We start from the raw sequence: 23857 nt of genomic DNA, 5'->3' as shown, positions 1-23857 counted from the left end.
TGTTGTGGGGATTTCCTGCGGTCTGGTGTGGGATAATGCTGCACAGTATATGCATTGCATGAGGCTCAGCGATTGTCGATTCTCAGTGGTCTTCCCACATCTCTGTCAGACAAGTGAACTAAATTTAAACGTCCATTTGGACCCTGCCTCATTTGCAGCATTTTCTAATTTTAGTGCCATTGATTGCACCTGTTTGAAGTCCAATTGGGTTTCAGGTAGCAAGCGTTCTTGCGTGGTTAAATCATTAATCCCAAATAGCAAACAATCTCTTAGCATTTCATTAAGAATTAAGACAATATCTCAAGCCTCTGACTGTCGTCTTAACCTGGTGAGAAAACCCGATACAGATTCACGTGGTTCTCAAGAAGGTTAATTAAGCTGTACATCTCTATGTCTCTAAAGCCAAAGTGTCTCATAATTAGAAGAGATTTGGGTTCATAATATTCCTTAGGAAAATCCATCAACTATTTCAAAGGTTTCAGTGTCGCGCGCATCAGAGGAAAGTCAAACTCGTAATAAATGATTAGTTACAAGGACTACACATTGTTTTTCATCCGTCCCAATACCATTTGCCTGGGGAGAAAAGCGTATTTTTCAACATACTGGTCCCACTCTTCGACAGCAAGCTCAAACTATTCAAACTTCCCAATAAAAGCATAGTGGCATAAGTAATTACTCCTAGTGAAAGACAACTATTGTAGGCAACTTTTCTTCAGGCACGTACAGTTTTGTCTCATCGCCACTGAAACAGCTGCATTGAGATTATTACCCCTTCACCCTTTATGAACAGATGCACAGTGTATGGGTTCTGACCGGCCAGCTAAATGCCGGTCCCTGGACTGAAGAGAGAATCATTTCTTTTGATCACCTATTATTTATTTATTTACTTACTTATTTAGTTATTGCTACATCAATTACCATTGGAATAAAACGAGGCCAAAAATTTCCATCTCTGGTTTGCATTATATTTTGAATATGAAGACGGTTCTCAACAGTGTGAAATATCTGACAGCTTTTATACCACAGAGAGAAACTGGAAAGTGATGCAGAGCATCCTGTTGGTGAAATGGTCATCATCATAAGAGAGGGAGGTCGCTGCACACATCAAATTAATGTTTACAAATTACCTAACTCCCACTTCTGGGTTGTGTCCCAGTTTCTTTTAAGTGAGGTTTTACATGCAAACAATCTGTTAGTCAATAATCAAAGGCATTTAAATGGGTGGGCCATTTAGGACAGAGATGAGGAGAAACTTCTTCACCCAGAGAGTGATGGGTGTGTGAAATGCTCTGCTCCAGAAGGCAGTGGAGGCCCAGTCTCTGGATTCGTTTAACAAAGAGTTGGATAGAGCTCTCAATAAAAGTGGAATCAAGGGTTATGGAGATAAGGCAGGAGCAGGATACTGACTGAGGATGATCAGCCATGATTATAATGAATGGTGGTGCAGGCTCGAATGGCAGAATGGCCTACTCCTGCACCTATTGTCTATTGTCTATTATGTATTGAATTTGCCATACTATTCACTTACAGTGAAATAACTGCACGGAGGCTGATATCATGTCACCAGCCATCCTTTATTTATCTCTTTACTGTACACGGGCTGTGAGGCGCCAGCTTAATGCCAATCTCGACACTGCGGAAACCTTCCACCTCTGCTGTTCATTCATTTATTTTCCTCTACACTGACACGTCACAACCGTAGATCTTTATTTAATACACATCACAAACATCGTGTTTGAATGTGTGTGGGGGGACTCAGTTAAAAACACACCAATGTGAAAACAAAATTATGGCATACGTTCCGCCAACAAGAAAACATCCATAAGGCCAGTGAAGCATTAACACACAAAGCTGGATAAGGTCAATGCTTAGAGGAAGACAGTGAAGTGGGATGTCTGGTATTAAATCAAATTAGAATTGCAGTGATAAGTAATGTACTCGTCACCCTGCTGCGCCAATCTCTCTGTAAAGATATCTAGAGGATTGATAGTCATCGCATGTTCCCCCTCCAAGGAGTCCCAGGTTCGAATATCATCTTGGAAGAAGGGCAGGAAGGCTGGAGAGATGACACCCTCCACGGTTCTGTAGCAAGTCTGGCCAGTACCAGCATCAGACTTTGCCTGCACGCTTGCACAGTGGGTTCGCACAGATCTGGAGGGTGGAGTTAAGCTGCAAACAAAAACATAATCAACCGATCTTAACGTAACTTAATGGAGAGTGCAAGCGCCGACAATCAATGTACACATGTCCATGGAATGAACAGCGGCAGAAAATAAGCTATTGTGATGAACGTCCTTGAATCAACACAATCTGCGCTGAGACTGAACTGCTGTATACAACGCCCTTGAGCACAGCTCCCAAAGGGAAGGGAGGAGAATTCTGTCCCTTAGAGCATCCAATGGACACCTCCATTGCCCGGCAGTAAACATGCACATAAAGCATGCATGTCTCATAGAGTGATAGTTTACTTTAGCAGGGAGACAGACCATTTTTCCCAAACTGGTTGATGTCAACCAAAATGTCCATTCACGCTCAGCATACCTCCCAGCATTTGGCTCATACCCATCTAAATATTTCCTATCCATCTATTTGTTCAAATGCCTTTAACATGTTGTTACACTAATCGCCCCAATGACTGCTCTGGCAGCTCATCCCATATGTGTAGCATCCTCTATGTTAAAACGTTTCCCTTCAAGTTTATTTGCATTGATTACTCTCGAACCTTAAGCTGACGCTGTCTAGTCCTCTTCCCAAAACCTGGGAAAAAGACTGAGTACGTTCACATTATCTCAGCTTTTCATGGTTTTACACATTTCGGTAAGATCCCCCATCAGTCTCATGCCCTCTCAAGGTTAAACTCCTAGCTTGTCCAACGTCAGCCTATAAATCAGATCCTTGCATTCCCGAAACATCCTTGAAAATTTCGCCTGCACTCTTTCCAGTTTAGTAACATCCTCCTTATCACAAGCTGACGATAACTGAACACAGTATTTTCAGTGTGCCGTCAACGATGCCATGTACTTCTGCAATGTAATATTCCAAATTCTATGCTCAATACCCAGACTGTTGAAAGCCAGTGTCCAAAAAACTTCTTCACTGACATGTTTACCTGTGACTTCACTTCCAGAAAATCTGAACTCCTGAAAGACTGTGGACATGAACTCCCAATCCCTCTGTTCCACTATAATTCTGACATCCCTGTAATTCACAATGAAGCTACTACTCTTGATTTGACTTCCCATAATACAGAACCTCACACTTATCTATGATAAACGCTATTTGCCATTTACGACCAACTTTTGCAGCTGATGATAGACCTGCTGCAATTTCTAATAAACTTCCTCACTGTCCATGATACTACCTAATTTTATGTCATCTGCAAACTTTCTTATCATGTTCTGTACATTATCATCCAAATCATTCAAATGAAGCTTCATCAGAACAGTACTACAACGAGCCAACACACACTGCAGCACAGAGAAACTATGCTGAGCAGAGGAAAATCGTCTATACGGTGTATTTAAAAAGAATGGTTACTCAATGTACAGAGTCCGCCGATTTCTCAGCAACAAAATCAAACAAGCAGACAAATCACGTCCAGAAACCCGAACCACTCTCCACTACATCAAAGACATCTCGAAATGACTGCCAGACTACTCAGACCCCTTGGCATCGTGGCAGCCCAGAAACCCAACAACACAGGAGAACAGCAGTTAATGAACTTGAAAGACACTAGTCAGACAACAAGCAAAACTAATTTAATTTACAAAATACCGTGCAATCAATGTAAGAAACACTACATTGGAAAAATAGGCAGAAAACTCGCCACCAGGATACATGACCATCAACTAGACACAAAATGACATGACCCTTTCTCACTAGTATCCTTACATACCAGTAAGGAAGGATACCACTGCAACTGGGACAACACAATCATCCTTGGACAAGCCAAACAGAGACATGCGGGAGAATTCGTGGAAATATGGCATTCCAACCTAAACTCAACAAACACATCGAGTTAGACCCCACCTACCACCCCTTTGGAAAAAGAATCGGAAATGACATCAGAACAGAAAATGACACCACGAACCAAAAGAAAATAGAAAGCAGGAATCACCAGCAGTGCTTCGCCCGGATGCCCACTGAAAATGCCACCTAATAAGGTGACGAAACGTCTGGAAATTAACCTTGCAGCTCGGCGAACAAACCTACATTCACACGCCCATCATTCATATACACAACAAACAATAGTTGTTCAGTAACGAAACCTGAGGCATTCCATTTGTCGCAGATCGTCTGTCCATCAAAAAGCCTTCCAATGATACACTCGGCTTGCTATGACCAAAGCAAATGCGTATCCATTTTGCCAGCTCCCTCTGGATTCCAAGCGATCAAACCTTCCAGAGCGGCTTATCACATGGAACCTTATCAACACGTTCCTGAGATCCATGTAGGCAACATCTACCAGCTGCCCTCGTTAACATTCCTGGTCACTTCATCAAAGAACTCTAATACAATTTTGAGGCATGTTCTACCATGCACAAAGCTGTGCTGACTACTAACCAAACCCTGTATTTCTAAATGCATGTAAAACTTATTTTTCAGAATCTTATCAAGTAGTGTATCTACCACAGATGTTACATTTACTAAACTATATTTCTGATTTTTTGTAGCTCTTTTTGAATAAGGGCACAACGTTCGCAATTCTCCAGTCCTTCAGGACCTAAATGGTTAATAATGATGCAAAAATATCATCCAAGCCACCCGTAATTTCGTCTCTAGCCTCTCCGAGTGTTCTTGGACTTAGCAGGTCTGAAACTGAAGATTAATTCAACTTCATAAATCTCCTCTATTCTTACATGGACTCTCTGCAAGATGTCACCTCTAACTTCCCGAAGTTTTCAAGTCATCATTTCATTCTCACGGTAAACACCGAGGAAAAATATTCATTGAACACCTTGCCCATCTGTTGCGATTCTACACAGACATGACCAATTTGGCCACTGAGGGGTACTATCCTCTCTCTAGTTTTGAAGTTTTCCTTTAACATACTTAATTAACCTGTCAGAATTCACCCACATCTTCTCAGCCAACACCATCGTATGCCTCCTTTTCACCCTCCTGAATTGCTTCTTCAGTGAACTTCTGTATTGCCAATATACTTTCAGGGATTCCATTGATTCTGGCTCTCGGTACTTGCGCGATTCCTCCTTCTCCTTTTGGTCAAAACCTCAAAATCTCTTGTGGTTCAGGTTTCCCTATTCCTATCAACCTTGACCTTCGGCCTCAGAGATACATATAAATGATGAACTCTAGCTATCACACTTTTAAAGGCCTTCTATTTGCCAGGCGTCCCATTGCATTCAATCAAGCTTCTGCAATCAACACCTGCAAGCACCTATCTAATTCCATCAATATTCGCTGTGCCCAAATGTAGAACTTAAATATTTGTCCAGTTTTAGCCACATCCAAAACTATTTTTAAATTAATAGTCCTATGGTCAGATGTGCCAAAGTATTATCCCACTCACACCTCAGTCAAGTGTCCTGCCCTTGAACCAAAAAGGAAGTAGATGTTTGTCCTCTCCTGAATAGGATCCTCTATGCACTGCTTGAGGAAACTATCCTGAATACACTTAGCAAATTCCAACTATCTAAGCACTTGACTCCATTTGAGTCCCATTTTAGGTTAGATAAATGAAAATCACTTTACAATGAAATCTGTATTACGCCTGCAAGTCTTCCCTATCTCCCTGGATATATGTTCCTCGAATTCCCATTGACCATTAGGGGTATATAGTACAATCCCAATAACGTCACTGTCCATTTCGAGTTACTTAACTCCACTCACAAAGCCTCACTGAATAATCTATCAATTATTTCATTTCCAATTAATACTGTGATACTCCCTTAATCAAAAATGAAACACCCTCTCGCCTCTTTCCTCCACCTTGGTCCCACCTAAAGACCACGCATTTGACTCTCTGTTGTTTAGGATCTCTCCGTCCGCCACTTTATTTTATACTCTCCCTTGCACCATGAGCAAAGTTGGCCGCCAAGGTATTGGTTTCCCTGCAGCTCATGTGCAACCCGTTCTGCGATTCCAGAACGTGGAAACCAGCAGACAATACACCATCGGGATTCTCTTTTGCGTGTACGGAATGTATTAGGTTAGATTACTTACAGTGTGGAAACAGGCCCTTCGGGCCGACAAGTCTGCACGGATCCACCGAAGCGCAACCCACCCAGAAGCATTCCCCTACATTTAACCCTTGAACTAACCCTATGGGCAATTTAGCGTGGCCAATCCACCTAACCTGCACATTTTTGGATTGTGGGAGGAAACCGGAGCATTCGGAGGAAACCCACGTAGTCACGGGGAGAATATGCAAACTCCAGACAGCGAGTCACCTGAGGTGGGAATTGAACACGGGTTTCTGGCGCTGTAATGCAGCAGTGCTAACCACTGGGCCACCGTGCCGCCCAACTGCACATGGATCTATGGAATCGCCTATCACTAAGGTCCTGTTTAACTTTGTCATTTCGCACTGCGCCCCAGAGGCAGTTGTTGTGCCTTCTGGAGTTTTCCCCGAATGGTGACTCCCTCCACCCCTCCAATACTAAACAAAACGGTTCCATTGTTTTCGAGGGCAATGGTAACAAGGTATTCCACCATTCCCTGCCTACTCCCTTTGCCTTTCCTGTCGGTAAGCCAGCAATTCTCTGCCTGCACCTTGAGTGTGACCACTTCAGTAAAACTTTAGCATCTCAAATGATGCTGAGTGCAACCAGATCCCTAACACGGTCTTCCCGTGAACTGAAGCTGGTTTCCCGAAGATGTCGTCATCCGGGACAATGGAAGTTTCCAGCGCTTCCCCATTGCAAGATGAGAATAAATTTTGGAATACGGTAAGCAATACGTGTAATGCGTATTACAGAGAACGTTTTGTTAAGCTTTGATTGAGAAATTATGACATGCACGGCTTTTCTGGAATTTAGATTTTCGATTTGCATAATGCTATGGCCCATGATTTGAAACCCAATAGCAGTCGCAAATAAAGTTAATATGATAAGCACAGTGAAAATATACAACGCCCTGAAAGTCGTGATTTCATATAAACCTGTTGGACTACATCTAGAGTGACGTAGTTTATGATTTTGGCCAACTCTGACCAACACAGACACGTCCACAGCATGGCTTATTTGCAGATGTATAAAGGCAATTTCCAAATATATTGAAAATACGTGAAACACAATCAGAGGTGTAAATAAGAGACTAACTGTACGCGATTGATCTTTGGTCTCCCTCTGAAATGTATTGTCGCCTGAGTCGCTTGCCTGTTGGCGTTTGCTAATGAAATGGGAAATAAAGTTTTGCACCAGAGCTGCATTTGCTTCTTTCCCCTCTACCTCTGACTTTAGGTATTCCTCCGTGATACACAGGTCAGACTGATACAATTAAACTTTTAGCCTGTCTGTCATCTCCTCAGTTTCAAATGGAGTATTGCTCAGTATGTCCTTTGGAGTACACGTTAATGATCGTTCATCTCGGAGAAATTCTTTGTCACTAGACTGCTATTTTTGGCGAGTACATTCAAAGCGAGATTTGGTGACAAGGACATCAAGAAAAATGACAAGTTCAATTCACTTGCAGCAACAAGCAGAGACACCCCTGTTTGCTCGGGGTTGAGGGAGCACAGTTATTTCAACTCTTTTGTAACCTGGGGTATTTTGATTGTTAGATAAACGTGTAACCATTGCACAAGAGAAGTACGACGCCCGACGTTTACCCATCGAACTTCCCACATCATTCAAAACTGAGACTGCTATTGCTTCATATTTTTTATTCATTCAATAGATCAACATTGGCCTAGATATTGGCAGTATTGTTTATTTGCATGTATTATTGGCCAAACCCAACAAGATTGTTCGAATGGTGACTTGCACTACTGCAATCTTTATTCAATTCCACTTGAGCAGCATTAACAGGCTATGTGGTCGTGTCCGAGTGGTTAAGGTAATGGATTTGAAATCTACTGGGGTCTTCAGCGCAGGCTAAAACTCTACCAATTACGTTTCCTATCTTGTTGCCTCTTTTAGTTGTGCAAAAGTTCCCATACAAGTATTCCTGTTTTACAACGGACTTTCTGACATCAATGTGAGGAGAAATTGTTGCTCACTGGCCATGTGACTTTTTTGCCCGCAGTCTCAAAATAAATCCTTCTAAAAAACAAGTAGAGATAATATTTACTATCGCACGAAATCGGGGAGGACCTTAATAATTTCGTTGTTATTCAGAAGCGAGATTAACAATTCATTCTTTCATTAAGAATAGTTAGTGAATAGATAACAGATAACGATAGCAAGGTGAGAAACAGAGAGCAGCATCGGGAAAAATCATCATTAGGGAGAGAATGCCATCATAGCAGGTAAGACATAAAATCGCAGCAGTGGAGCATGAAGTCGTGCTGAGGGAGCGATATCAGACAAACGTGGGAAAGCATTACAACGTGTCAGAATAACAACGGCATTCAGTGAGTTACTCATTTGAACAGATGGTTGAGGCATGAAAGGTTGAGTGGTCAGTGGTGTACCTATTCGGTATTTTGGCGAATTTACTCAGCACCTTAAATATGGAGATGTAAAGGTCACGAAGACTATTTATTTTCATTAGAGAGGCATGGAAAATGACAGATTCACTGTGAAACAGGGAACAGTGGTGTCATCGAACAGAAAACATCATAATGGAACAGCACACAAAATATTCTTTCAGCCTGGCATGGTGTTTGAGTCCGCAGTTGTGGTTGATTGGGAGTTATGTTAGCACCAGTCCAAACACTCAACACTGAGAAATGAAAATAACTAAAATTGATAGTTTTATCTGTGGCATGGCAGCAATGCAGCACACCAGAATGACACCAGGATAAGTGGCTTCGGTTCTATGAATTATGATTTCATAATCAATTAGACAATAGACAATAGACAATAGGTGCAGGAGTAGGCCATTCAGCCCTTCGAGCCTGCACCGCCATTCAATATAATCATGGCTGATCATTCCTAATCAGTATCCTGTTCCTGCCTTATCTCCATAACCCTTGATTCCACTAATTTTGAGAGCTCTATCCAACTCCTTCTTAAATGAATCCAGAGAGTGGGCTTCCACTGCCCTCTGGGGCAGAGCATTCCACACAGCCACCACTCTCTGGGTGAAGAAGTTTCTCCTGAGCTCTGTGGATTTAGATGGTATGTGCTACTCACCTACGTTATCAGCAATATATAAAATATTCCATAGGCAAGATTGCAAACAAATGGTTAAAATCCGAGGGAGGGTGAGCATACAAATTGACTTTAAAACATAAATGTTATTTTAGGAGGACGTATTCTGGAAAAAGGACAATGGAAACTGAGCATACACCCCACACAATCCTCTGACGATGCGGCGTCAGGTAAAAATGGTAAAACAGAAACAGCTTTTTGAGGTGAGAGTTTGAAGGTTTTTAGAAGCAATAAAGGCAAATGTAAAGGAGTGTACAATGTATACACAAATGTGCTTGGATCGACCTCATGTTCTGGATTTCCCTGTCTATCTCCGTCCACACCTATTTTCAGACCATCCTTAAAACACAAAGATTTGGACACTTGGTTGGCCTCCATTTTCAAGATTTCATTCAATTTTAAAATATTCTTACCAATTATTTCTCTACATTTTAAGTAAAACACATAGGCTCTGGATGGACTTGCGACACTATGGCATGGTGTCTGACACCAGAGGTGTGTGTTATGGTTTCAGTCACGTTTGTCTCAATAAACTTTACCTCCCATCAAGTACTTTCACTTACCATCGTGAGATCGCTATCGATCTTCCAATGTTAGTCGATGATTTTTCTCATTACTGATACGTTGCTTTTACAGGCAAAGTTTTAATGAGACTTTTAAATCAGCATAGCGTTTCAAAGATGTGGCGTGCTCGCTGATTATATATTTGCAATGGTGCCGGTGAGAGCAATCATCATTAAAACAACTACATAGTTTCATAAGTTTAAGCTTGGTCTTAACATTATGTTCATCTTTCAATGCTTAAATTATAATCGTTGTGTTTTTTTAATACATGTGGAAATTCTATCTTGCGCTATTTCAGCAGAATAACCATGAGCAGGATATCAGTACATGAATGTTTCCAGAAATAACTGTCGTCAATGAGTTTCACTCTTCAAATTTAAATGCCCTGACTTGTCATTGTGGACACATGAAGACAGTCGGCATAAAAAGCAATATTTTCCTTGCTGCCATTAGTTCTGAAAAAGGGTCATAAGTGTAAAATATGAATTCTGATTTCTCTTCAAAAATGCTGCCAGACTAGTTGAACTATTCCCCGTAAATTTTGGGTTTTGATTTCCAGTATCCTCAGTTCTTGCATTTTTCTCTTCAGATTTCTAGTAGGTACATGGTGAGTCTAATTGTTTTATGGTTACCTTACAAATGACTGCTGATCCATATCTGAGTGGTCTCGACCTACGAAACTTTGTATAATGTCAAACGCTAACCATACAAAACCCTCTAAAGCAAGCTGACAGCATCTGAAGAGACATTGTGTATCTGGAGCTCTCATTGTTTTCAACACATATCGCCTATCACTGATTGTGTCAGGGCGCTAAGGAGCGACAAAAAGTCATAAGAAAGTAAATGTCATATTGAAAGAATTTTCAAAATGCAGGGGGTGTATCCAGTTCACATTTCAGAATTAAAAATTAAGGTGCAATCTTCATGTTTTAAAAGGAATATGGTCATCAAAAGTGGTCTGTCTCTGGAAGACTCCAGGTTTCGATACATTTGTAGCGTTATTCTTCGATGTTCTGCGAAAGGAAGAGTTCCAGTCTTCGATTCTTCTACAGTACTGTATTTTGGTTGTTTGTGGTATGACATTATTCATGATTCCACGGAATCGTTCATCCCCAACACTGATCACTCTCTTGCAGACCATCTCTTACTGCCTTCAAAGTTAACCAGTAACATATCTACTGACAGGAAGAGTGCATACAAAATTCGAGAAGAAAAAGAGTAACTGTGCTCGGGTTGGTCTTTTATATATTGACTCTGGGAAATGGACACTGAAAAATAGTGAAATGTTGGAAGATTTGAATTTTTTTTTCAAGCAAAAAGAACACAGATGATTTGGTATGCATAACTAATCATCAGAACATGTAAGCAATAATGCACTTAAAACGATGTCTAACATCTTGGAAAAAGAAAGAAAAAGAACACACCTTGGGGAAGTGTTGGCCCTCAGGTTTCCTGGATCAAAAGCCTACACGTTATGCTCTCAAAAGAAATGGCACCTGGAATTGTCAAAGCATTGATTATAATCTACAAGTTTCCTTTATTTCAGAAGGATTTCAGCGGATTTGAATATAACAATTGTATTCGAGTTTTTTTTCAAAAAGGAAATGAGGCAGAATGGAAACAAGTATGCCAATGAAAGTAAAATTGGTCAAAGGGACAATCACCATCATAACTTTGAAGGACATTGTAGCAGAATAGGTGAAAACTCAAATGAGAAGAAATGTGCTAAGGTGACTTTGTCAAAGGGGAAATCATGTTTAGCAAGTCTGTTGACTTACATTTGTTTATGCAACATTCGTGGTGATTAAATAGTGCCAATTGATGTAGTATACTTCCATTTCCAAAACACACTATCTCCAGTATGCATTGCTATTGACCACCTGTCCCAATGTGACGTGTATGTTTGCATGGGTTGCTGTATGTCATTCTGTGCATTCCAAAACCTGAGAGATTCAGATAATGTCGACAAGTCCCGTGATGTGCAACCGTTGACAAACAATCATGACGTGAAGTTGATCAAAATTCAAAGGCATTCTAATTCAGAGATGCAGGATTGACGTCAACTTCTGTCCAATCCGAGTGAGGGACAAGGATGATGGACAGGCTGAGGTTTATATGCGAGTGTCTCTGAGAGACTATGGTTAGTATTGGACTGGAGTTCGAAGTAGATGCTAACTGAGGCAGGCTTTTTGAAACAACACAGATTAGGGCAACATGCATATATGTGTCTATTAAACATGTTATCATTACAGTGTCAGGATTCATCTTAGTCCTGTTCCTTGGAGACAAATTACGCCACAAATATTGCCAAACAACAGTATCAAGCACATAGCAATTTCATTGTAAAAGGCTTCCGCCTCAGTCTGTTAATGCAGCAGGCAAGCTACTGGAGTACTGAAATTTTAAAACTAAAGTTGTAAAATTCTGATCAATTGATCAATGAATGAAGTTGATCGCTTTACTAATTTGAGCAAAGGGATATTTCAGCACGTTCTTCAGCTGATGTCTGAATTTCGTTTGCGTCACAGCATAAATTGCGGTGTTTGTACAGCAACTGAGGAGCTGCAGCATGAACCCTAATTCCTGAATAAAACCAATGTAGATATATAAATTCATCTCCACAATTATACATCCTATTCCAGATGGAATAAATCATCAACATTGACCATAACACAATGAAATTTGACGAGATAACGAACAATAAAATTATAGATTTCTTTCGATTGTCCATCTCTGGGTCTCTGGGTCTCACTCCATTTGAATGATGCCGGAGTCTTCTGCGAACTCGGCTGGTCACAAAAATGTGTCTGACTGTGAAAATATTAAGCAACAGAATGAGTAGAAAAGGGAGGCCGGGGGTTGCAATGTGGTGGAGGAACTCGAAAGTGATCCAGACCCGAGAGTCAAAAACACCACTTGATATATAACAAAACCAGGGGTTGTTCACCAGCCAATACCGTGGAGTGAGCATAAAATACCAGAAAATGTTCTTTAAACAGCCCAGCACAGTCACTGTTCCCAAAATCATAGCCGCCATTTTCTCAGTACAATATTTATTTTTCAGTTTCTGGCAACAAATGGCTACAAATCGATCAAAGGTGAAAGTGACCGTGAACCAGACAGAACAGTCAGTAGCTGCATAAAGAAGGATAGCGTGGATGTTACATATGGGCATGGATCTCAAGAAATAAAACTGTTCCTGATAAACAATCGGAATGTGTCTTAAGATCAAATCGAGGATAATGACGAGAAGATCTGCCACTGCCATGGCCACCAGGTAACGACTCACACATGGAGACAATCCACAATTTGTATTAAGCAGGATGAAGATCGCTATTGCATTAACTGTGAGAAAGATAAACGAATATATTTTTTACAACATCCTGTAGTCAAAGATATCAGTTTGATTAAGGATCAATATTTTCAAGCGTATCCGTGTGTTTGCTGATTAATTGGAACACTTCGAGCTGAAATAACGAATGTGAAGAACTTAATTACTTCAACATAATAGAAAACCAAAAGGTCTCTCCCTCTTGAAACACACAGGCAAGTATTCATACGAAGGCATCATTTCAAAAACAAGTTTTTACCGTCCTAAATGATTCACGCGTAATTCACTGAAGACGTTGTAAATTTATGTCGTTCAGACTAAATAGTAATCGATATTCAACAGAGAAGGAAATAAACATAAGTACGCGACGGGGTGATGGAATACCTTTGAATTGTCTGTTCAGATGATGAAGGAATGTTTGCTTGTCACTGGACGGGATCTCTTCACAGTGGAGCTTACTTAACTGACTTATGGGTATTCGAATCTAATTACAATTGTGGAGTGTCCTAGATAATGTCGGTTACCCGGTTTCATGACATAAGATTAGATTACTTACAGTGTGGAAACATGGCCTTCGGCCCAACAATCCACACGGACCCTCCGAAGAGCAACCCACCCAGACCCATTCCCCTACATTTATCCCTTCAACTAACACTACGGGCAATTTTAGGACTACAGCCAAATCACTTACCTGCACATTTTTGGACTGTGGGAGGAAACCGGAGCACCCGAAAGAACCCCGCGATGACATGGGGAGAATGTGCAAACTCCACCCAGACTGTTGCCGGAGGCGGGAATTGACCCGGGATCTCTTGTGCTGTGAGGCAGCAGTACTAACCACTGTGCCACCATGCCACCGTGCCGCCCAACAGAAGTTTAGATAAAAATCATTTAAATGTGGCACCATCTGCTTTTCCAATCTTCCGATTCTCAACAGAAGATTTTTTTTCAGTATTGTGTGCGATTTTTTACCCAGGTAGTCTGTGTGTGTGTTTCCTATATGTAGGTTTGTATGCATAAATGGTAGTCTACTTGTGTCTGTAAGTCGGCGTCAGTATGTGTGTGCGAGTGTGTGTCAGTTTGTTCATGTGAGTATCTATGCGTGAATCCATGTGCGTGCGAAAGTGTGTATTTGAGTGTTTACATGGGTGTTTATGTGACTGTTTGTCATTTTCTAAATGTGTGCCTGTGTTTTTATGTGTTAATGCATGTGAATGTTCAACCATTTGTGTGTGTCATTGTCCATTGCATTTATTTTCTTTTTGTGTGTGTGTCTGTGTATGTGAGTTGGTGTGCGTGTTGATATCTAAGTGTGAATGCATGTGCGTGTCCCTCTTTTGTTTGTGTGCGTGTGAACGTGTCCATGTGAATGTTTGGCCAAGTATCTTTATCAAGGTGAGGGTGCATCTGCGTGTGAGTGCCTCTGTGTGAGTATTAATGTGAGTCTCAATGTGCGTCTGTGCGAGTATGAGAGTGTGTGTGTGCGCGTGTGTATGTCTGTGCGTCTTTGTGTGTGTGTGTGTGAGAGAGAGAGAGAGAGAGTGTAAGTGTAAGAGTGCCTGTGTCTGTGTGTGTGGGTGTGTGCGTGTGCATGCACGTGCATGTTTTTGCAAAAGGAAAAACATAAATGAACATGTCATAAATCGAACTTGTTCGCTCCTTATCTTTGCTTTTGTGTTTCTGTATTTTCTTTTGGTTATAAAACAACTTATTTCCGCTTGGTTAAAAAAATGCTGACTCATTTGTTCTGAAATCGGAATCTAACATACTATAATACCTGTTTATTTGGCCACATTCCCAACATACCTAACATTACAATTTGTTCAGACCACAGATGAGGTATCACACAGTTGAAGAGAAATAGATAAACGAACTCTGGAAAGTGGAATTTACAAGTAAAAGTCAAACAACTGATGCGAAAATATTGACAAAACTTAAGTTGGCTCTTAAATCTTTGATCGGTTAGAATGCAGGTGCAGGTTTTGATTAATTATTATTCAAATACGAGAAATTCTTTCAAGTCACTGTCGCGAGATAACCTAAGGTTTTATCAGTATAAAAGAGGTGACATCTCAAATCAGCCAATGCATTTCAGGTGGGAGGCCGGGTGTAGAGTCAGTCAGTGTCTTAACCTGGTTAGAAATGTGTTTTATTTCCAATGGATGGATTTGTAAAATGCCACATTGACTGGCGAGTAGATCATAAGTCCATTCAGTCCCTCTGGGTCGTTTTTTGAGGCAGTAGGGGTGGTTCACTAACTCGTTATTCCTACATGGAATATAATTACCACTTCTGGACGATTGTATTGAAAGAAGTGAAAAACATATTTCAGTTTCAAGCATCTTTCCCATAAACAACAGGATATTTGCAGCAGAAATCAAGAATTGCTGGACAAACACAGAGGGTTAGGAATATTTCTGGTGAAATATCAGTTAATCCTTCTTCAGGATAAGAACGTTGCAGTGTTGATTTTTTTATTGTCAGGGAAATATTTCATAAAGGGAATGAGGTGCTGTACAAGGGCGTGGTGAGAACACATTGCATACTCTGAGACGTTTATGACAGCTGGCCCCATTCATCTCAATTCCAATGTGCAATCTCCACGTTTACTCAGTGCCTCCCCATATGCCGACACCATCAATTCTTGAAACAATCTGGTGAACATCCTCTGCACCTCCTCCAGTTCCAAGACATCCTTTCACAAGTAAGGAGCCGAAGACTATCCACAGTTCCCGGGGTGTGCCCTCAGTAGCATCCTATACAGCTATTATAAAAGCTCCTTATTTTTAAATCCGTCCTTTAGCATTGAACGACCGTATTCTACTTATCTTCTTAATTAAGTGCTGCACCAGCAAACCAAACTTTTTGTGATTCATGCACATGGACGCCCAGGCACCTCTGCGCATCAGCATGTTGCAGTTATTTACAGTAATAATAACAGTACATTTTTTCTGCTATTTCCACGAGAATGGATTACCTCGCATTTACTGATTGTTTTTCTTCTGCCAGACCCTTGCCCGCTGACTTAACCTATTTAAATCCTTCGCACGCTTTCAGTCTACTCTGCACACATTGCTCTACTATTCTTTTTAGTTTCGTGTGCGAACTTTGAGACAACTGCAGTTGGATCTCAACGCAAAATTATCGATGTGAATTGTAGTCAATTGTGGTACCAATACTTACCACTGAGACACACCATGAGCCAAGGATTGCAAACCAGAAAATTACACATTTAACCCATTTATTTCTGTGAGATAACCAATCTTCTGTCCAAGTTAATGCATTACACGTAATGCCGTGTAATTTTATCTTAAGCAGCAGACAATGATCAAACTTTATTCAAGCAGCTCAGCCGAATGCTGTTGCAAATGCTGACGGACAATTAAGTCAATAATTGAATTCAGCAGCGACTCAAAGAAGATTAGAGTAGTGCTAGAAACGCACAGCATTCGAGGATCAAGAAAACTGACGTTTCGGGCAAGGGCCATTCATCAGGATTCCTGATCAATGTTTTGCCCATATAGTCAATTGTCGTGCTCCTCAGATGCTGCCTGACCTGCTGTGCGTTTCCACACCATTCTATTATTGACTCCAATCTCCAGCATCTGCAGTACCGACTTCCACCTAACTATTCAAAGAAGACCTGACTGAGAATATTTTAACCCAAGATATCAATAAAAGCAACGAGTATATCTATGGAGTCAGGTTTGCTCGCTGAGCTGGAAGGTTAGTTTCCAGACGTTTTGTCACCCGACGAGGTAATATCGTCAGTGGGCCTCAAGGCAAATGACTGTTCATGATTCCTGCTTTCTATTTATACGTTCTATTTTCTGCTTTCTATTACCGAGGAGCGTGACGAAACATCTGCAAATGAACCTTCCAGCTCAGTGAGCAAACCTACATCCAGAGCCTCAACCTGAGCTGCAGATCTTCGCAAAACTCGCTCAGTATATCTCTTTATGTACATTTCCACATGAGATGTTGCGTGGGCTCTCCATGATTCACCTTACTAAATTCCCGAATTTCATAAATAGCCTCCATCTAACAGGAAACAATCCTAATGATATTTATCAGTGACTCAAGGCATTGAACACAGACCCTGACAACATCTGAACAAAAGCACAGAATAATTGTGATCATTAAAATCCGCGCCCTAACTAAGCCTTTTCATGATAGCTACACTCTGATATTTACATAATATCTTAGGAGATCCACTGGTTGTGTCGTATTTGCAACAAGTACAATAATCCAAACCCATTCAATGTTTTACTGTTGCTGAGTTAATGTTTCCAACAGGTGGAAAGTTTTGGGAGAGCAGTGACGTTTAAATCATTCCACAAATTTCCAAAACTTCTCTCCAATCAGCAATTATAAATAGTGAATGTAATGGATAATTCCCAACTGACGTCAGCCACAAAAACTCTTGAGAATTTCTAGAACATCTATGATAGATTCGCCCAACCGATTAGCACCCCACCCAGCACCTTCAACTTCAATTGTCTTTCCTATCTGCAAGTTGCATTATCCTTTTAGGGCTCACCAAGTCCCAATGTCAGGACATCAAATTATCCTTGTAAGGAAAAACATTGTGATTGTTATTGTCAAAAATCAAAGACCCGGCATATCAGAGTAGGAGTTTCTCAAGTCGAGAAAAACAGGATGACTTGGAAACGTGAAAACAGACTGCATAACAGGTGGCTTTGGATCTATTGGAATATGGAAGTTTTTTAAATGTCTTCGTCCGAATCAGATATACTTGGGAACACAGCAAGAGCCTAGAGAAGTAAGTACAGAGGTCTGGGCTGATATTCTGCGTCATCGTTAGCCGAGGTTGAGGTACTGAAAAATTTGTTGGTGAGCAAATGTGCTTTTATTGAAGAAAAGCTGAAAGGCAAAACTTGGGAACAATAGAACAGTGAGCATCGGATCTGTAGTATGTAAGTTACTTGAGAAGATACTAAGATAAAATATGTATTTGGAAACATTCGGTTTGAAAATGAATATTTGGCATGGCTTTGTGCTTGGCAGACCATGACTTACAAACGTGTCAGCGTTCTTTGCTGAAATGACCACGAAGGTTAATGAGGGCTGTTATGAAGATGTGGGTGTACTTTAAGAGTTAAAAGCAGAAGAACGACCCGACCCAGCACCAAGTTTTCTCAATAAGGCAACAATGTATGTAACATTTGGTTGAATATTTTGATTAGCTTGATGCCTTGAGACAAAAACAAATTCGAATTCTGCCCAAAGTTTTTAATTACACCCTGTAAAATTACTAATTTCGAATCAAGTTTGAATTGAGTATATTGGCCATCTTAAAAGCTCATGACAAAATTCATGCTCTGGGGTGAACAACTGGGGGGGAAGTCAACAGTTGAGAGGAGAACAAGCAAGACCAAACATGGAACAGACTGCTTGAAAAAAAATCTCCGTTTATAGTACCTTTTCGATTAGTAACCTGTAATGTAGAAATTCCTAACAAGAGGAAAAGAAGACACAGGAAGTTCCGAAACCACGAACCAAAACCTGCCTGTATTTGAAATAAAGTTAAAAATCACACAACACCAGGTGAGAGTCCAGCAGGTTTAAGTGGAAGCACACTAGCTTTCGGAGCGTCGCTCCTTCATCAGGTGGTAGTGGAGGGCTCTATCCTAACGCACAGAATTTATAGGAAAAATTTATAGTGTGATGTAACTGAAATTATATATTGAAAAATTGATTGTCTGTTGAGTCTTTTATCTGTTTGTTATCATGGTATTCAAACAGATAAAAGACTCATCAGACAATCAATTTTTCAATGTATAATTTCAGTTACATCACACTGTAAATCTTTGCTATAAATTCTGTGTGTTAGGATTGAGACCTCCACTATCACCTGATGAAGGAGCGACTCTCCGAAAGCTAGTGTGCTTCCAATTTAACCTATTGGACTACAACTTGCTGTTATGTTAATTTTAACTTTGTACACCCCAGTCCAACACCGGCATCTCCAAATCATGTTTTTGAGATTAAAAAAAATGTTGTTTGTGAATCTTAATTGGGAGTTTTATCGGACTAGTTTTATAGAATGGATGGTAAAATAAGTTAGAGAAATAAATTGTAATTAGTGGCTAGTTTACTATTGTCTGTTATACTTGACGAAATAATATTGTTAATTTTTACTTCACATACTTCTTCGCCGCTCGAATGCTTAAAGATCATTGCACGGGATAAATACATTCTGTGTTGCAGGTTTCAAGTTAAGCAGGATAGTTTAACCCGTGTTGTAACAGGGCAGGGCGGTAGAAGGAGCCTATATGGAATTCAGTAAGTCCTTTGATAAGATTGCATATAGCAGGCTTCTATGGAAAGTTCAATGGCATGCAATTCAGGAGGAGCTAGTAACTTGGTCACACAATTGTCTTGACCGTAGGAAACAGAGTGAAATAGTGGAAAGATGCCTGTCAGAATGGAGGCGTGTTACTGTTGGAGTGCCCCAGGGATTGGTGCTTCACCAATGCTGTTTGATACTGATATCAATAAATTGGATGAGAATGTTCAAGGCATAATTACTAAATTTGAAGATGAAATTAAAGTAGGCGGCATCGTGAATAGTGCAGGTTGTCAGAAAGTTTGTCAGAAAGTACATCAGCTGGGCTGAGAAATGGCAAATGGAGTTTAATATGCGTAGGTATGAGGTCTTGCATTTTGGAAAGTCAAATAAATACAGGAGTTCATGGTAAATGGTAGTGCTTTAAGGCCTGTAATTCAGCAGAAGGAACCTGGAGTTCAGGTGCACGGTTCTCTGTAAGAGGAGTCTCAGATAGATAGGGCAGTTGAGAAGGCTGTTGGCATACTAGACTTCATCAGTCAGGATATTCAGTATAGAGGTTCTGACATTGTATTGCAGTTGTACATGACATTATTCAATCCAAACTTGGAGCATTGTGTTCCGTTTTGGTGGCCTTGCTGTAGGAAGGATGTTATTAAACTGAAAAAAAAGTGCAGAAGAAGTATACAAGGACATTACCCAGACTCAGGTTTGAGTTCTCGCGACAGTGTGGGCAAGCCAGGAGATTTCTTTCATTTCATGTACAGGAGACTGAGGGAATATATGATTGAAGTTTATATGACTATGAGAGGCATGAATAGGGTGAATGCACTCAGTCGTTTTGCCAGGGTTGGGGAATGGAGGACGAGAGGGCATCAGTTTAAGTTTACAAGGGAAAGAATAAAAGGGAACCTGAGGGACAACTTTTTACACAGAGTTTGGTATGCAAATGGAATGAGCTCCCAGTCAATTTTTTTTGACTCGGGTACATAAACAGCTTTTAAATTCATTTGAACAAATACATGTATAGGAAAAAATGAGAAGTATGTAGGTCAAGTGTGTAAAAATGTGGTCAGCGTGAGTGGCCATGTCAATCAGCATGGACCACTTTACGCAAAAGGACTTGTCTCTGTGCTATCGGACTCGATGATTCTATAAGGTTATCCTGTAGACTCAAACCCGTGAGTTTTATTATGACTTTATGTCGAGCATAGCATCAGAGAGGGAATACATCTTGTGATGTTACAAACGTCAAAACGTCCATAACTGCTCATGAATTGAAAGACTGAACCAAAGATAAATTAACACATGCAGAATGCGTCAGCAATGCATCAATACGAAATAAGCTGTTAACGGAGAAATGCAAGCTCTTACATAGTATTAGAAAGTAATTAGTCATGTCTTGGAAAGGAAGAAGTCGAAATTGCATAAATAAAGTTGACTTGCCAACTGCTTCATGACTGGCTGCTTTCTGCAAGAAGAACACCTGAATGCCCTTCAGCAGAATTTAAGGAGTTAAGTAGTTTAAAACCGTATCTTCAAACATATAGTCGAGGACAAATGCAACAAGGAACGAATAAGTTACTTCTGACTGGAGTTTCAAGAGCTCCAAAAGCATAATAAATATTTTGAATGGAAGGACTCCACAGAATCATCAATATATCTAAAAATAAACACTGTATAAGAATTGAACTTTAGATCTCTACTTCAGCAGAACTCTGCAGAACAACGTTTCATGAAGATTGAACCAGAACAATATACTGAGATGGTCACTGGAAAAATCGTGGCCAAGTTCCATCGTGAATCTGATAATATGGTGCAGAGGTAATGATATTGAACTTTAGTGGGCAATGTTAAAAATCACGCAACGCCAGGTTATAGTCGAACAGCTTTATTTGAAAGCACACGTTTTCAGACCTAAAGTTTCCAAATCGAAATAAACCTGTTGGACTATAAAGTGCTGTTACATCATTTTTTCACTTTGTCAGATAATAGTCAAGTTGACTTGTGAACCTTAACTTGTTCATTTGAGGGCGCTTATTTTAGTTGTTTCATGCAATAGAGATTAAATGATTGTTACAGTTCTTGATTGACAAATAGACTAGTTCATACGTAGCTGAATTACTATCTGCTCAGTATTCAGCACAATTCAGAATTCCTTAGATCCTGAAGGTTTCCATGTCCAATATAAGTAAGTTAATGAGGGAATGAAATACACGTTACGTGGGGATTTGCACAGATAAGCTGCAGAGGTAGACTGTGAGATGGCAAATGTACTTTAATTCAAAAAAGTCTGAGAGAAATCACTTTAGTAGGAATAAAGAGAACTGGGCAGATGGTAAGATTCCTGGATAGTGCAGATCATCAGAGATATCGGCGTCCATGTGCATAGATCCCTGAAATTTGCCCCGCAGGTTTGATTGGATTGGATTACCGACAGTGCGGAAACAGACCCGTCGGTCCAGCAAGTCCACACCGACACTCAAGCGTTACCCATCCACCTATTCCCTACTAATACGCCTATCACTATGGGCAATTTAGTGTGGCCAATTGATCTGACCCGCACATCTTTGGGCTGTGTGAGAAAACCACAAACCTGGAGGAAACCCACGCAGACGCAGGGAAAATGTGCACACTCCACACAGACATTCACCCGACGCTGGAATCTAACCCGGGTCACTGGCGCTACAAGGCAGCAGTGCTAACCACAAAGCCATTCTTGAGAGGGTTGTTTAAGAAGGCAGATGGTATGCTAGCTTTCATTGGGTGAGGGATTGAGTTTTGGAGCCACGAGATCATGTTGCAGCTGTACAAAACTCTGGCGCAGCCACACTTGGAGTATTGCACAGTTGGGGGCATCGCATTACAGGAATGAAGTGGAAGCATTGGAAAGGGTTCAGTGGATATTTACTGGCATGTTGCCTAGTATGTAGGGAATGTCTTATGATGAATGGCTGTGTGTCCTGAAGCTGTTTTTGTAGAGAGAAGAAGATTGAGAGGCATATCAGAGACCTAGAAGATAATCCGAGGGTTAGTGGGGTGGACAATGAGAGCCATTTTCTTCCAATAGCGATGGCTAGTACGAGGGGCCATAGCTTTAAATTGGTTGTGATCGATATAGGAGAGATATCAGGATAGTTTCTTTACTTAGAGAGTAGTAGCGGCATGGAAAACACTGCCTGCAACAGTAGTCGACTCGTCAAATTTAAGGGCATTAAATGTTCTTTGGGTTTAAGTATGTTTATAGTGACATAATGTAGTACATATAGACTTCAGATTGGTTCCACAGGTCGGTACAACACCGAGGGCTAAAGGGTCTGTACTGCGCTGTAATGTCAATGTTCTACTTTCTATTTGCATTCAGAAATATATAGGAATGTGTAATATAACAGAACTGAAATAGGTCAATGCTTTGGATCGGGATACGATATGGATTGAAATTTAGAGTGACTTCAAAAACGCAATGTCACTATGCTCAGCACAAAAGTGAGCAAACGGATAATGCAACATGCTAACAGACTAAATCAGTCTCCAGGAATGACTAGGTAGAGCAATGCAATTCATCGTTAGAGAATGCAGAATGTGACTGTCTGTGAAAATAAATATTTGTGCAGTTTTCTAGTCATTAAAAGTTAATGAATGAACCATGGTGTACAGAATTAATAATGGTATAAAGAAATCTACCGGGAACTCCGGTGATCGTGAGGATAGGATAGTAACCTGCTTGAATTACTTCAAGTACATATTGAATCCGCTGTTCTAATTTCAGCCAGTTGTAATATGTGAGATAGAAAAGTGACCAGTAATAACTCTTGTCCATTGTCGTAGCGTTCCAATCTTGGGTCCCCAGATTCTGACCCATCGTTGCAGCATTCATGTTTGTTGATCTCAGATTCTCTTTGTTTTCTACCTGCTTTCCCATTGGCAGTGTCGAATAACACATTGAGAGCAGTGCCTTATTAATTGAAGAGTGTAATCCTCCAGACACACAATTCGCCTCCACGGAGAGGACCATTAATTATACTCACTAAACAAACAGGATGAAATCCTTTACACTTCAATATAGACCGCTTTTTCTTTTTTCGTGGAAAATGTATCGACTGTCGATGGGATTTATGAGCGTCGTTAATCAAGGCAATGATGGAAATTGCCGAAAACCTGAACAAGATCGTTCATTGTTCCTTGGATGCGGAAATGATGCAGGGACATGAGGCCTTCAATTGTTTCAAGCTCCCAGCACCTTGGAACAGCAGAAAACCCAACATAATGTCAGAGAATATTTATGGAACCTTTAGAGGTATAATTCCAGGAGAAAGTAGTTGGTTATTGGTGCACCAGGGACGTTTTTCGCTCTAGTGAAATTTTTCCACAAGTTGC

The 23857-nt window shown here is 40.6% G+C and overlaps 1 pseudogene; it reads right to left on the bottom strand.

The window, feature by feature from the left end:
• Positions 1-12275: 12275 nt before the first annotated feature.
• Positions 12276-23300, bottom strand: LOC148143457 (putative G protein-coupled receptor 139; annotated as a pseudogene).
• Positions 23301-23857: the final 557 nt, after the last annotated feature.

This window comes from Chiloscyllium plagiosum, unplaced genomic scaffold (assembly GCF_037043375.1).
Source record: "Chiloscyllium plagiosum isolate Xiang-an unplaced genomic scaffold, Cpla_swu_hap1 HiC_scaffold_27, whole genome shotgun sequence".
Lineage (NCBI taxonomy): Eukaryota > Metazoa > Chordata > Chondrichthyes > Orectolobiformes > Hemiscylliidae > Chiloscyllium > Chiloscyllium plagiosum.
This window is presented reverse-complemented; position numbering and strand designations above follow the sequence as displayed.